We start from the raw sequence: 14,866 nt of genomic DNA on the forward strand, positions 1-14,866 counted from the left end.
ACAGAATCATAGGTTGGAAAGGATATTTGAGACCATTGAGTCTCCAGCTCTTAACTGAACCCTGCCAAGTCTACTAATAAACCATGTCCCCAAGTCCAACATCTACACATCTTTGAAATACCTTCAGGAAGGATGGGTGGTCTGTTCCAATGCTAGACAATCCTTTTGGTGAAGAATTTTCTCCTAAAATCTGATTTAAACCTCCCGTCATGCAACTTGAGGCCATTCCCTCTTGTCCTATCACTTGTTACTTGGGAGAAGAGACCAACCCCCACTTGGTTACATCCTTCTTTCAAGTCATTGTAGAGAGTGATAAGGTCCCCCTTGAGACTCCTTTTCTCCAGGCTAAACACCCCCAGCTCACTCAGCCATTCCCTATAAGACTTGTGCTCCAGACCCTTCACCAGCTTCGTTGCCCTTCTCTGGACTCACTCCAGCACCTCAATGTCCTTCATTAAACCTTTTGCTAGTATCTACAACAATTTCAGGCTTGGGGCCTGCTATGATCTCCTGCTTTTCTTTGTGGAGTACTTTAACCTATAAGTAAGCAAATTCACTAATAATTTCTACCAGCCAGCTGAAGGGGTTAAGATTAAATAAAAATGCAGGCAGGCTGGAGTCCTGATTTATAGGAGTGACAGAGGTTGGTGGGAAAGATTACATTAGGTCCTAGCTTGACAAAATGAGACAGCATAACCCAAACAGGATAGAAAAGAGGATGAACAGCACATTTCCTACTTCATCAGGACTGGGAATGATTATTGCCACCAGTATCTCTGGCTGTCATTGCTAGTGGTTTGTGAGCTAAATAAATTTGGGCATAAAAAACATGTATGTAAAATATGCATAATTTAGTAAGTTTTGTTCTTTCCAACATATCATTCTGTGATCCTATGAGGTCAGTTATGCTGATTGTTTTAAATGTAGATATTATTATAACTTATTCTTCTCCAATTTAAAAGAACCAAGCCACACACTGTCTTTGAACTCATGAGAATGATGAGACAGAATTTAAACCCATGTTGCCTGCTCTTTGCTTTTTGCCAATTAGGGGCCCCAGTAGGTCAACAAGAATCAAATGCTTGCAGTTTAGTCTTGAATTTAGCCTCTCTAGAGGCATACAAGGAGGTGGGTAAAACCCAAGCAATCCAAAATGTCCTAAGAGAGGTTATTACGTGTATGCAATCTGCATATTTCCGGTATCTTATGAGCAAAAGAGTACTTCCTACTTATTCAAAACCAAAGTTTAGACATCATTATTTTGATTAATTCTGAATACTTTCTACAAGAAAACATATTTTAATTTATAGGACTGCAAGTAAAACTAGAAAACCTTATATTAGTTTCATCATTTTCCTTGTTTCTTAGGGCATCCATAAAAGTCAGCCCTTTCACAGAAAAATAGCAGTAATATGAATACTACCATTAACATAAAGTTAATTTTTCATTAATGTCTAAAGATAGTGGCTATAAAAACAATATTTAATGTACATTGCTTGTTTTCTGGATTATAAGAATTTTTATATTCTTAGCATCATGTGCTCCAGACAAAAAGTCGCCATCATGCAGTATTCATGCTCCATATACTAACTCAAAGAAGTCTTTTTTTGCTTTAATTCTGGCAGTCACAGTATATGCATGGAGGTACCTGCCACATTCTAGTCTGCTCCATATACCATGCAGTAGACAATACATATGCATTGTTCTGACAAAATAAAGCACAATTTTTTCTGATTTATTTGAAACCAAAATAATGAGTAAATGTCAGTTGTGGAACATTTCAGTTTGACTGTGACCTAAGCCACAGAACAAATCAAGAAATATTTTAGTCCAAGTCTGATAGTGTGACACTCAAAATAGGTTAGCTTACTTGAGCTGGAAGTGCTTGAAAGAGGATAGAATAACTTCAGTTAAACACTTGGATATTTTCTGTTAAAAACAACTTATTGAGAAAATTTAGTTTGAACCACATTTACTGTTTCACTTGGTGGATCTGTAGGATAAACAAAATTTGGGGGGGTATTTCTTTTTTTGTTACAACTTCTTTTTTTTCTAGTATAGGCTTTTTAAATTTATTTTTCTTTCACACTTTCCGCCAGAGCCAAAGGCAATAGATATTCATACATTATTAAAAAATAAACTCTCCTAAGCATACTCATTTTGATATATTTCCTTTAACACCCAGCTCATCATTATGGGGTCATTTACGTCCTATGAATTTTGAATCTGTCCTGGCTGACTCTTTCAGCAGATTTGAGTTTGGGATACAACTCAACAAGACAGAATTATTATGAATCAAATACAAAAAAATGAAGTGTTACAATATATTGAGTTCTTAAACCTATTGAAAAAGACTTATTTTACAGATTTAACACCTAGTTAGATGTTAAATGGTGTAAAAAAAATCTCAGCAATAATCTGGTTACTTTTTAGTACCTCATTATAGCCACACAGGTGACCAGGCTAAACAATGAAGAAATACAATGCCTAAAAGATTTCAGAAAGATTTTCAATCCATTTTTTCTTGCTACGGACAGTGATTGTATTATTCTGACAAATATCACAAAATACTTTAAAATAACATGAAAAACATGGATTCAGAAAAGGTATGTAAGGAGACAAGGAGCAGATGTTTAATTTTTTATCCCTTAACTGGACTGTAATTCAGAAGTGAGATCATCGTCTCTGAACCTTTTTTTCTTAAAACTGGATCACAATCACTTTGAAATTCAACCATAAGGCAGGGGTTTAACTACCAATGTAAAATATTATTTTAGGTAAGATGATGCAGGTGGGACTCACTGTAAGTCTTTTTCAAGGAATTTGTATCTTTTACAGAGAGCAAAATTAAAAAATTCTAGTCTGTTTACTCATGCTTCAAAGCTTGACAAAAAGCATTGAGGAGAAGGATTTACCATACATTTTAACGGGATGAGGCAGAAACAATATGGTATTTTTGGGAAGCAAATCTATTTCTGATGGGCACCTATTAGATGTGTCTTCTAGTCTGTTTGATTTGTGCAGAAGGTAGTGTGGGAAGAAAAAGAAATGATCTTGTCCTACTAGTTCCTTAGTTTTTTCTAGTTCCCAAAGTCATCTTTGTATTTATGCATTTTTCACTCTGCTCTTTTTTATATGAAAAAATAATCAAAGGAATTACAGAGAGATCCTCAAAGTTTTTTATCACTTTTCAAGCAAGTAGACAACAGTTTTGTTTTCTTTTCATGCATTATTCTGTCACTGTGAATAAGCTTTCCTAAAAGGTGATTATAATCTTATTTTTTTATGAAATAGCTTTAAAATTATGACTGATATTTTATGACCAACATAAATCAAAACAATATTATGTGAGGTTGACTTGTTCTTTTCTTAGCTTGATTGCTTAATTTGGATTGAAAGCACAAGTTGATAAGGAAATTCAAAGTTGCATTACATGTACATACAGAAATATGAAGAAAATGTAGAATGCATAAAACATAAGCATAAAGAGAGCAGATAAGAATGAAGCTAGTGAATTTGAATAAAGCCATTTCAAGTCTTGATGATTGCTGGTGTGTTCTAATTGCTGTATCGGGACATCTGAAAAACAATCGGTTGAACCAGAAAAATCAAGTAGTTCTCCTGATATGTATGCTCAATGAGAAGACACTGTGTAAGTAATTTAGTTCCACCATTTTATTTATTTGTTTTTCATCTTTATGTGCTGAATTTTTAGGTAATTTTGATATATTTATTGGATAAAATTTCTACAGTCTTATATTTATCTTGAGTGATTCTTATTCAAGAATACTTATGTCAGTCTGAGGATTTTAGGGAGGTGAATAGACTTTCAAGGTGCTTAGAGTAGAGAGTGCAAGAACCCCAGCTATGGAATTTAGGTGCCTGAATCATTTCTAGAATCTAACATTTCCTTACCTATGAAGGGTCTGGTGTCAGCAATAAAACCAGACATAGTGCAGGAGAATATTATGCAAGACCACACAGCACCACCAACACCTCTTAATCTGCCTTGCCACTTTCCAAGGCTGTGTTCATTAAGCAAGCTGCAAAAGAAAACCTCTGAATTACGTGAGAATGATTCACAGCTGGCAGAGGTATGGTCATCATTGACTGGAAGCATCAAATTATTTTTCACTTCTGTGAAAGTACATACCACATGGCGAAACTAAAAAGTCAGTACATTAGATCAATGCACATTTAATACCCTTTCTTTAGTTCTAAGGTGAATAGTTTACAAACACATAGCAGAAAAAATATTCTTCAAGTTCAAAATTTAACATTCAGCATTTAGTTTGAAAACGACCACCTAAAAGGTTGAACTGAGTGGTTTTGGTGTGTAGAGGTCATAATTATTCAGCAAATCACCTGGGGCATAAAGTCTGCATTGTCATTTCTAGTGGGGTGTTGACAAATTTCCTTGATGGCTATAAAGTCAGAAACACAAAGAGAGGGATCTGAAGCTGCAGTTCTGTATACAAGCATAAGAAAAAGAAATCATATTACATATTACATATTCCCATGCCATTGCATTAAAACTTGTTATAGCCTGAAAGTTAAACACATAGGGGAGCGTGTAAAAAAAAAAATAAAGCTGGATTTGGGAACTCAGTTATGGTTAGAATCTAAGAAGAATATTCCATAGTTCTGTTGCGATCCGCGATGTTAGCTCAGCTATTGTTTCTAATTGCAATAAATGCCTATGAGGCATCCATAAATATTTGGTGAGAAGGATGAATCCTCATGAGGAAAGAGTCAAAACCCTGTCTTGAGCATAATTTTGGCTTGCAACTTTGTGGTTCTTTCCCAGCTACTGGGTTTAGTGTTTGTCTCCATTACTGTAAATGAAAACAAGAGTTGTTTTCATTTGTAACTTTTTAACCCATGGTGGAAATGTTAACAAAATGCTGAACTGCAGAAAAGGCCTGGTTGTAGAAATGCTAAACTACTGATCAAAGGAAGTCAATAGAGACTGGGAATCCAGCATTCTTAAACAAAAATTATTGAGGTGCAATTTTGACCCCTATGAACATAAAACTTCAAAGGACTTCAATGAAACCAGGATTTCATTCTATATCTCAGAAAGTAGGTACGCAAGATGAAAAGCTGCCAAACTAAGAGGTCCTTTTGGAAAACCGGCATTTGAATGACATACTAGAATTCACACAAGGAGTCATTGTGAGAACTGAGATGAACTCATGATTTCCTGGCTCTCACTGATTGAAATTACTTCTTAGAACTGGCTAGCATAGCAATGAAAGCAAATTTTGTACTGCAGTAATTTCTGATACTGCATTCAACTTTATAAAATATGTTCCTTGGGGGTGAAATTAATGGGCAACACATAAAGACTGCTTATTCACACTTTGTGCAGCTGCTCTTACAAGAGGATGGGGAAGGATGAAATCCAGCCTCAATACAAGGCTATGATGTGATGTAGCCAAACTTCAGAGGATTGTGGATTTCATTTAACCTTATAGGCTGAAGTAATAGCTGCTGAATCTCTGCATGTTCTTCGTAAGGATTCCAAGTGACTTATCTTGATCTGACATTTGCAACTCTTTTCCAGTGCTATTACTAAATGCTTTGCCATGACTCATTTTGATGCATAATCAGTCCTTCTTCCATGGCTTTCATACAGAAGGAATACATTCCTTCTTCTTATAAATGGTTTATCAACAGTTTCTGTGCAGGATTTACTTATTGCAGTTCTGCAAGGTTAATGACTTCGGGTAAATTATGGGTAAGCCACAGAAAATGGTGTAAAAAAATTTCTCAAGCATTGTCTGTGCTATATGGATAATAACGAGCTTTCATAAAGTGTGTATCCTGTCATTCACAGACCAATCGTTAGCATACATAATGTTTATCAGAGTGAGCTGATCAGTGTAAATGTGAGCTGTGGAGAACAACCAAGTATGAAGAAAGAGTGGCATAACAGATGTGGTTACCTGCTCTGTTCTTGCGCTGTGGGTTCCACATTGCACTTCCTTTAGACAGACAGTCTCAATTTTTAACAAAGAAATGGGGAAAGAAAAGAATGTACACCATAAGAATCTTCATTGAGATGGTGATAGGAATGAAATGAGACCTAATAAGTCCTTCTCTTCTTTGGTTATTGTCTTTTTACCATGCAGGCAAGGGGGTAGATTGCATGATTAATTGGAATATCAGTGATTCTCAAATTAGTTGAAATAATTTTTTTAATTAGTATTAGTTCTTTTCAGATGTTGTCCTCTTTCTTATGAAAGACAGAGAATTCTATTTATCAGAAGTCATCTTCCAAGGTCTAAATATTACCAACTTTATTAAATCAAAATTTCTTCTAAAAGTCAGTAGGATTTGGACTGCAGAAAGACTGGTAATGAACTACAGAGCTTGGCTGTAAACTAGAATCACTGGATCATATACTCACTAAACTACAGTAACACTAGTAAAATCCTGCTTTAAATTTAAAATTTGCTATGCTAATCTCAGATTGAGTACTCTCTTACTCACAGGTCACATTTTATATATTTTTAAGTAGTCTTCTCTGATGATATCTGGGGCAGGATCCCCATGTAAGATAGCATTTACAGCATCTCTAAATGATATTTTGAAGTTAGCAAAATAATTTGAGTTAGCTGAGAATCACAAGCTTGCCAGAAGTAAGAGCTATACAGAATATTATTAATAATCTCCTCAGAAAGAAAATAAGTTTAATGTATTGATCTTGAAGAGAAATGCACCATACTTTCTTATTATCCTACTTGCAGAATCCTTAGGTGAATTTCTGAAAATACCAAAGGTAATTATAAATATCTTTGGAGTGTCATTTGATTGCAAAGAAAGACACCCTGATGAAGACAGATTTAGAAATATAGTTCTAGAAAAATATTTGTTTCAACTCACAAATAGGTGGTGTCTTTTAAAATCACTGTTTGATTATCCCATTTACTATGTTTAACAGTAGATTCTCAAAACAATATAAAAAATAGGAACTACTTATGACTTCCTATTTTAACCACATTGCAAAATAATCACTGTTCAGTTAAGCATGTACCCTCATTTCTTCATTAAGAATATTAATTTGTCTTTTCTGTGTATTTTCTTGACTTACTAGTAGCAAACATAAAGAAGTCCCCTAAAAAGTTTTTGCTCTAAGATGGCCTTTTAAAAATCAGCAAAACAAAATAGACCACCAGTCCAAAAAAAAGAAATTCCTGAAAACTTGGAAGAAAGCTGTTTTAACAGATGATTTAGAAGTTTTCTATTTTAGAAACCTTCACAAAAAACAGATTAAATAATTCTCCTTCTTTTTTGAAAATTAATTTTAAATACATATTTATTTAATTTTTATTAAGCAGGTGTTTTATTTACACTCACTTTGGGGACCCTCATAGCATATGTCATGGCATTGGTTTGAAAGTTATATGTCCCATTCCGGTTCAAGGCCCACAGATATTAATGAATGAAAATAATTTACTATAATACTTATACAGTTTTAGTGTATCTAGACAACGGAAGTTGTGTAAATGCGGATTTTTTAATAACTGTTTTTTCCTATTAATATTTTATATTTTCCTAATAATAATGCAATAAACCATTAAATAGTTCATCTTAGGATATCAGATTTTGTTGCAGAACTGAGCTCTGGATAGAATAGAATTGATGTGTTTGTTTGAATCATTTACTTGTTTGAAAGGGTGATTTTTTTCTCTATTCTGAAGATATGACCGGGATCAGATTCATTTGATTACTTCTGAATGTAATTATGTTTTCTTCCTGGCAACATGAATATAGTAAACTAATATAAGAAGGCTCCAGGAGAATGCTTACATACTGCTTCCTACTGGAAACCAAATAAAGACCCTACTGAACGTTTAATGTCATGACGTAATTTTGAACTTTTCCCTTGGTTTGCACAATAAAACAAATTATGCCTTTTCAATTTAAAAATATACAATGCTTCATAGATTCTTAGATAATTTCAAGCATTACTAATATAGTATGCAAAATCTTCTATACAATTAAATAAAGAAACACTCCTAAGATTGTGACATGTTTTTAATTGCAAGCTGCAGAACACGGTGGTTTTCAAAACCTGGTCATGAAGTATACTGAGATGTTTGTGAAACATGCAGTGCTGAAGCTGTATCAATACTAAGAAAAGTTGAAAGCAAAAGAATGTTGGTAATTAAAGTTGAAAGAAGAAAAGCTGTAAGAGCCTTGTGGAGCAGTTTTAACTTCAGATAAACCTAAGCTAAATTTCCATCACTTCCCAGTATACTGTGACTGATTCATTCTTAATTTGTCTGAAGGGACAATGTTTATTGCGTTTAATACTGAAAATTCACTTACACAGCATGTCATTTATTCTAGTGGGTGTATGGGCTTCAGAAAAGGGGAAAACTCCAAAGAAAAATAACAATATTTTCCCTTTCATTATATTTTGGCTTTAGTTCTGGGTAGTTCAGGTGAGTAGACTCTACAGTTACTCTTTTCCATTGCTAGAATTGACTAAAGAATTTCTCTTAGTTGAAATGAAATGAGGGATCTACAGTTTATTAGTAGGACTAAAATCTTTCAATACATCATCAGGTTTATGAATTATTTCAAGAAATTTCAGTTCTTAGAAACAGATTACCAGCACAGTTTTGGGGCTGACCTGCTGGAAAGCAGCTCTGCAGAGAAGGGCCTAGGGCCCTGGTGGAAAACAAGCTGTCCGCAAGCCAGCAGTATGCCCTGCAGGCCAAGAAGGTCAATGGTATCCTGCAGTACATTATGAAGAGCACTGCTAGCAGGTCAAGGAGGGTGATCCTGCCCCTCCACTCAGCCCTAGTGAGCACTGTGTCCAGTTCTAGGCTCTTCAATACAAGACACATGGACACCCTGGAACAAATCCAGAGAAGGGCTATGAAGATGATGAGGAGAGGGTGCCAAAAGGATGGAGTCAGGCTCTTTCTCAGTGGTGCCAAGAAGTAGGATGAGACAATGGACAGAAACTGGAATGTGCAAAGTTGCACCCGAACATGGGGAAGAACTTCTTTACTTCGCAGGTGACCACACACTGGAGCAGGTTGCCTGGAGCAGGTTACCAAGAGAGGTTGTGGAGTTTCCTTCCCTGGAGATATTGAAAAGCTATCTGCACCCAATCCTTAGTAATGTGCTCTGCAGGACCCTGCTTGAGCAGGGAGGTTGGATTAAATGACCTCTGGAAGTCCCTTCCAATCTGCGATTATGAAACATCAGAAACATCAGGAAGAGAGAACAATAGTGGATTTATATCTATAGCCATTTTGCAATAACTAAATTTCATTTTTCGTGTGTCAGTGATTAATTTTCCCTCTTGTTTATCTGGTTTTCTTTCTACACAACTTTGGAATAAAGATATGTACAAGTGGCATGGAAATATATATGTTATTTGGCTCACCAAAAAGAAACTAGGAATTGTATATAGTCGTAAAACCAATTTCTTGTTTTCATATAAGAAGGATAAATCTTTCAGAAGTTACTATACAATGTGACCTTTCAGTGCCTCACAAGTTTTCAATTAGATTTTGAATTTGAGCAGATCTTAAAAAAAGAATGATTGATAAAAAATGTCCTACAAGCTGAAAAATAAGGTTGAGGTCTCACATGAACTCACATCCAAAGGTTTCATTCATGTAAATGCATAAAGAGAATAGATTTAGAAGTGTCTGAGATTGAAAAACAGAGAAAAATTAATCTAATGGTGTTGTAGTTTTATTTATTGATTGATTATATTGATTTTCTTGTCATTAACTGTGAAACAAACCATGTTCTTGAATCAGCTTCCCCAGCAATAACCCATGCAAAATAACACTTTCATTAAAGAAAGTATTTGCAACGAAGTGAGTTCTTGTAGCATACCTTAATTCTCTTAGCCACATTTGGGAGATGACTATGTATTATATTTCTCCTGACAGTAAAAATTGTCTAATGATAATAGGTCAAGGTATTGAAAAGAAGTAGAACATGAATGCTTTCTTCTTTCCTTCTCTGTCTTCCTAGAAGACAGAAAAGAAGACTTGACAGAGAAAACATCTCAAATTGTCAGGATCCAATTCTATTTTTTCTGGCCTTCTGAAAAGTCAATGGGACTTAACAGAATATGTGTTCCAGCAGATTTATGAATGCAGGAGATTGTTTTTACCCTTCTCTTAAAGGTTTGAAATCTTGAAATCTTGCTCATTATGTAACAAAACAAAACTGATGAAGAGTCTGGAGCACAAGTCTTATGAGGAGGGCTGGGTGAGCTGAGGTTGTTTAGCCTGAAGAAAGGGAGGCTCAGGGGTGACCTTGTCACTCTCTACTACCTGAAAGGATGTTGTAGCTGGTGGGGGGTTGGCCTCTTCTCCTAGGGAACAGTAGATAGGACAAGAGAAGATAGGCTTAAGCTGTGCCAGGGGAGCTTTAGGTAGAACATTAGGAAGAATTTCTTCACAGAAAGAGTGATTAGACATACGAGTGGACTGCCCAAGGAGGTGGTTGAGTCACCGTCCCTGGAGGTGTTTAAGGAAAGACTGGATGTGGCACTTAGTGCCTTGGTCTAGTTAACATGGTGGTGTTTGGTCATAGATTGGACTTGATGATCTCAGATGATCTGTTGATGATCTCTTTTCTAACCTAATTGATTCTACAATTCAGTGAATTTGGTCTGTTGTCAAGAAATGTCTTTTCATAGATGACTATTAGTAGTCAAAACTACATCACTGTTAAATAAGTCTTTTTCTGTTATACATCTGAGTTTACTGAGGTCAACCAAACACGTTTATACTCTGTGCTGCAAAAAACCTTATCAGAATCTATCTAGAATATGCATTTTATTCCAAAACATGAGAGTTCTTTACCTATATGGCTTCAAAATTAATATTTGAATGTATGATTCAAACACATTTTACACAGCACTGTCACTCTCTTTCCATCCTTTTGCTAGAGAGGTTTTCTTTGCAATGTTCTTTTTCTTTATATAAAGATGAATTAGAGGTGACAGGGAATCTATAAAAAGAACATGCCATTTATCATGGTAGACTATGATTTAGCAGAATAACTATTGATATTCTGTCTTATAAAAGTCCATCCGTGATCATCAGACAATATGAATGAATACACTAAATTTAGTATGTTTTCAATTAAACAGAATCCTTATGGTATTTAAAATATAAATTCCAGGAACTTTAGTGACTTTTTCAGATAAAATTGAATATTTTTCATCACAATCAAGCTTAACAAGATAAGCAATTTTTCTTTGCCTTTTGTGTTTCTACCCTTCAAATGCTTACATAAGGTTATCATATACCCATGGTTGCTATTTACCTAAGATAGTCATATACCCATCGTTATTTGTTTAGATTGCACAAGCCTAACTTCTGTTCTTTTTTAGGTCTTTTCTTTTGTCATAAGCCTGCTTTTCCATTGTCTTTTTCCTTTTTCCTCTTAATCTTTTTCCTTATTCTTTTTCAACATATTCTTTTTCCTCTACTGTTGGTTGCTTCTTTTTTTTTCTGATTGTTTTGGAAATCTAACACGGAACAAAGCATGAAAGATATAATTTAACAGACTTAGATAGAAACGGACTATAAACCTTCAGAATATATAATCAGGAGACAAAAATACCTCTTGCCGACATTCAGGATTCCAATGCATTACAGAAAATCATGTAAAGAGTTAGCTTTCTGATTTACTGTACGTGTGTCCTTTACTGAGTGTAATAAAAGAATCTCCTTTAGTCATTAATGCCACGCAGCCTAAGACAGACCATATACTGTCCTTGATCCATTGCTGAAAGGTCTGGGAGAAGATTAAAATGTTTCATGCAAATGTCAAGGTGCCTATGTGCCTGTAAGTAGTAGGATAAAATAGGGTAATTGTTGTTAGCCCTCCCTGAGTAGAGTTGTTCTTAAAAATGCCAAGAAATAAATCCTGATACTTTTCAATTAAATTAAGACAATGTAATAATAGAAATCTGGAAGAATAACAGAGTTTTGCTGGGCTAGGGCCTGAGTGTAAATAGGTTTAGCTTCATTTAATATAGTTAACTTTGATAAACTGGGAGTTTGACCAATACATGGAGATTTCAAACATACAAGCAAAAAATAGTTTGAATGCTGAATGTCTTTTAGAAATTGCTAAAAGTCGGTATTTCAGATTACATTCAATTTTTGAGCTTAATCTATGAAATATGTTAACTAAAGAAAGATTGTTTGGACAGAATGAGTAGGGGAGGATGATATTTGTTCTTTCGTTGGAGGTCAGCTGTGGACGAGTATGTTTCTTACTCCTGCAAATAGTATTGAAGTGAGGGTTAGCTAGTGCTTGGAAGAGAAGTGCCAAGAATCAAATTCCAAGATGGCTCACAGGAATATATTTCTCAGATCACAAACACAAAAGAAAATCAAGTCTTTGTGCTCATCTGCAGAAATATGATCCTGAAAGGAGCTAGCTCTACATCCAGAAATAAAGTTGCAACTAGGGAAGGTTGATATCAACCTTGTGCTAGTCTATTAAATTTACATTAATTTTGCCCTTTATGAATATTTGTGATTGAACAGACATATGGTTGCAAGAATTGCAGGAAAAATGCTGGTTTTGTAGGGAGAAAGTTCTTCATATGTAGATAGCAGCCCTTCCATATCAGATGTATATTTCATTTAAGAAATACAAGCACATCTTGCTCACTGTGGAATGTGGTACACAGAAGCCTGTGAAAAATGTATATCTGAGGAAATAGGGACATAGGTGAGGAGGGATTGGACAATAACATTAGTAGATTTGTTATAGGAAATATGAAATACTGTGTTTATTATGCAGAAATGTTAATTCCATTGTCTCCATTTAATCATAGTGTGGACAATGGTTTAAACCTCTGTCATGTCAAGTAGAGAATAATAACTAGCCAAGCAGTATTTGCGGTTTCAGTGCTACAATACACATTTCCCATGTATTATTTCCTACTTCTTGTTTTGCACAGCCAATTTGTGTTAGAACATCCTTGCACTCTGCTCCAGGGAGAAACGCACTTCAGAAATTCTTTCCTTCATACCTAACTACCTACATAGTTCAAAACTCTTTTTGCAGCCATGGACATTATTATATATGACAGATAAAAATGAAAAACATGCACTTATTAAATAGTTGTCAAGCATTTTAGAGCATTTGAAGTACACATTAGAAATGTTTGCACTTCAGGAGTCTAGAACTGATACTGCCTTATTTTCATTTCCTAGGAGGCACTGGTACTCTGCAAACTTACCAGCTTGGTCCCCTACCTGTATCTCCCTGTTTGGGATCTTCTTCCCTAGATAAGAATCATGAAATAAGTTATCAGAAGCTCCTCCATGAACTTGTGTTTTAGTGATTACTTTACATATCACAGCATGTATTTTTAAAATACACCTCACCTTTAAAATTTTATTCACTTTTCGCTAAAGCTGGATGACATCTGACAGAAAATGACAATCTACCTACTACTGTTATTTCTGTTGGATTAAGAGACAAGAGTCCTGGTAAAGAAGCAATGTGCAAACAAAAAGTAGAAAGTCTTGATTTAAATGACAGGCACATACATATTTTCAACAGAATCAATAAAAAGAAACGTTACTTAACACACAACTTCATTCAAAATTCAGGATTTGTCCTAATAGTTTTGTGCATGTCCTCTGCACCTCTCCTAGTGAATATTGTCATTACTCAGTACTATAACACTGAGTTCCTTTGGTGATTTATATACTATGTAAAAAATACATTTTTTCTTTTTAGTTCTTCATTTTACTGGCAGATTCTTCTTCTTACATTAAAAGAAAAATCAACAAGACTCTGTTAATTAAGAAGCCTGAGAAGAAGAACTGAAGAACTTCAGTGCTATCTCACCATGGCTGGAGAAACAGCCTAGCTTGACACAATTTCAGTCAATGTATAGAAAAAAATTTTGTCACTGGAACAAAGCTGATGTCAATCTCCTTGCATCTTCTTCTTCTTTCTCTTTCTCTTTCTCTTTCTCTTTCTCTTTCTCTTTCTCTTTCTCTTTCTCTTTCTCTTTCTCTTTCTCTTTCTCTTTCTCTTTCTCTTTCTCTTTCTCTTTCTCTTTCTCTTTCTCTTTCTCTTTCTCTTTCTCTTTCTCTTTCTCTTTCTCTTTCTTTTCTCTTTCTCTTTCTCTTTTCTGTCTCTTTCTCTCCAGTCTCTCACACACATTTAAAAGTTGATCTTTATCTCTTTCCATTAAATCAGACTATCATTTTCTTTAGAAAATAGATGTAGCTGTTTACTTTGGCTGAACACCAGGGGTCCACCGAGGCTGCACAGATCTTTCCCCCCAAAGAGGAGATGAAAAAAAACCGTAAACCCCAAAACTTACCAAGAAAAGTAGTTTTATGTTTACACGGAGATGAAAAACACTATAAGCAATATACATACAGAGAAGAACTAAAAATAAAGATACTTCCCACAACCGACAATCTTCTTCCCCCGAAGGAACTGCCCGAAACTGCTCGGTTCAGTACCCGGAAGAGAAGAAAGAGCTCGCTTCCTTCCCACCTGTTTATATATACGAGCTGACGTAACATGGTATGGAATATCTTATTGGCACAATACACATCAAATGACCTGTCCTATTTCCGTTTTCCTTCTCAAGGAGGATAAAAAACCCATTACAATAGACAAAAATTCTTAAAATATTCTAAATTGGAAGCTCAGACTTTATGATGACATAGTGAAGTCTACCACTTCTACATTACACAGAGAAAAACTTTCAATTAATCTCATGTCCTCTTTTCATCATTTACAGGAAAAGGGAAAAAAATAAAACATCAGTTTCTTTAAATACTGTTTTTCATTTCCCTTGTCTTATTTGTCTACTCTTTAAATCCAA

The sequence above is a fragment of the Manacus candei genome, unplaced genomic scaffold (assembly GCF_025592945.1).
Source record: "Manacus candei isolate 608988 ecotype Guabito, Panama unplaced genomic scaffold, ASM2559294v1 h1tg000067l, whole genome shotgun sequence".
Lineage (NCBI taxonomy): Eukaryota > Metazoa > Chordata > Aves > Passeriformes > Pipridae > Manacus > Manacus candei.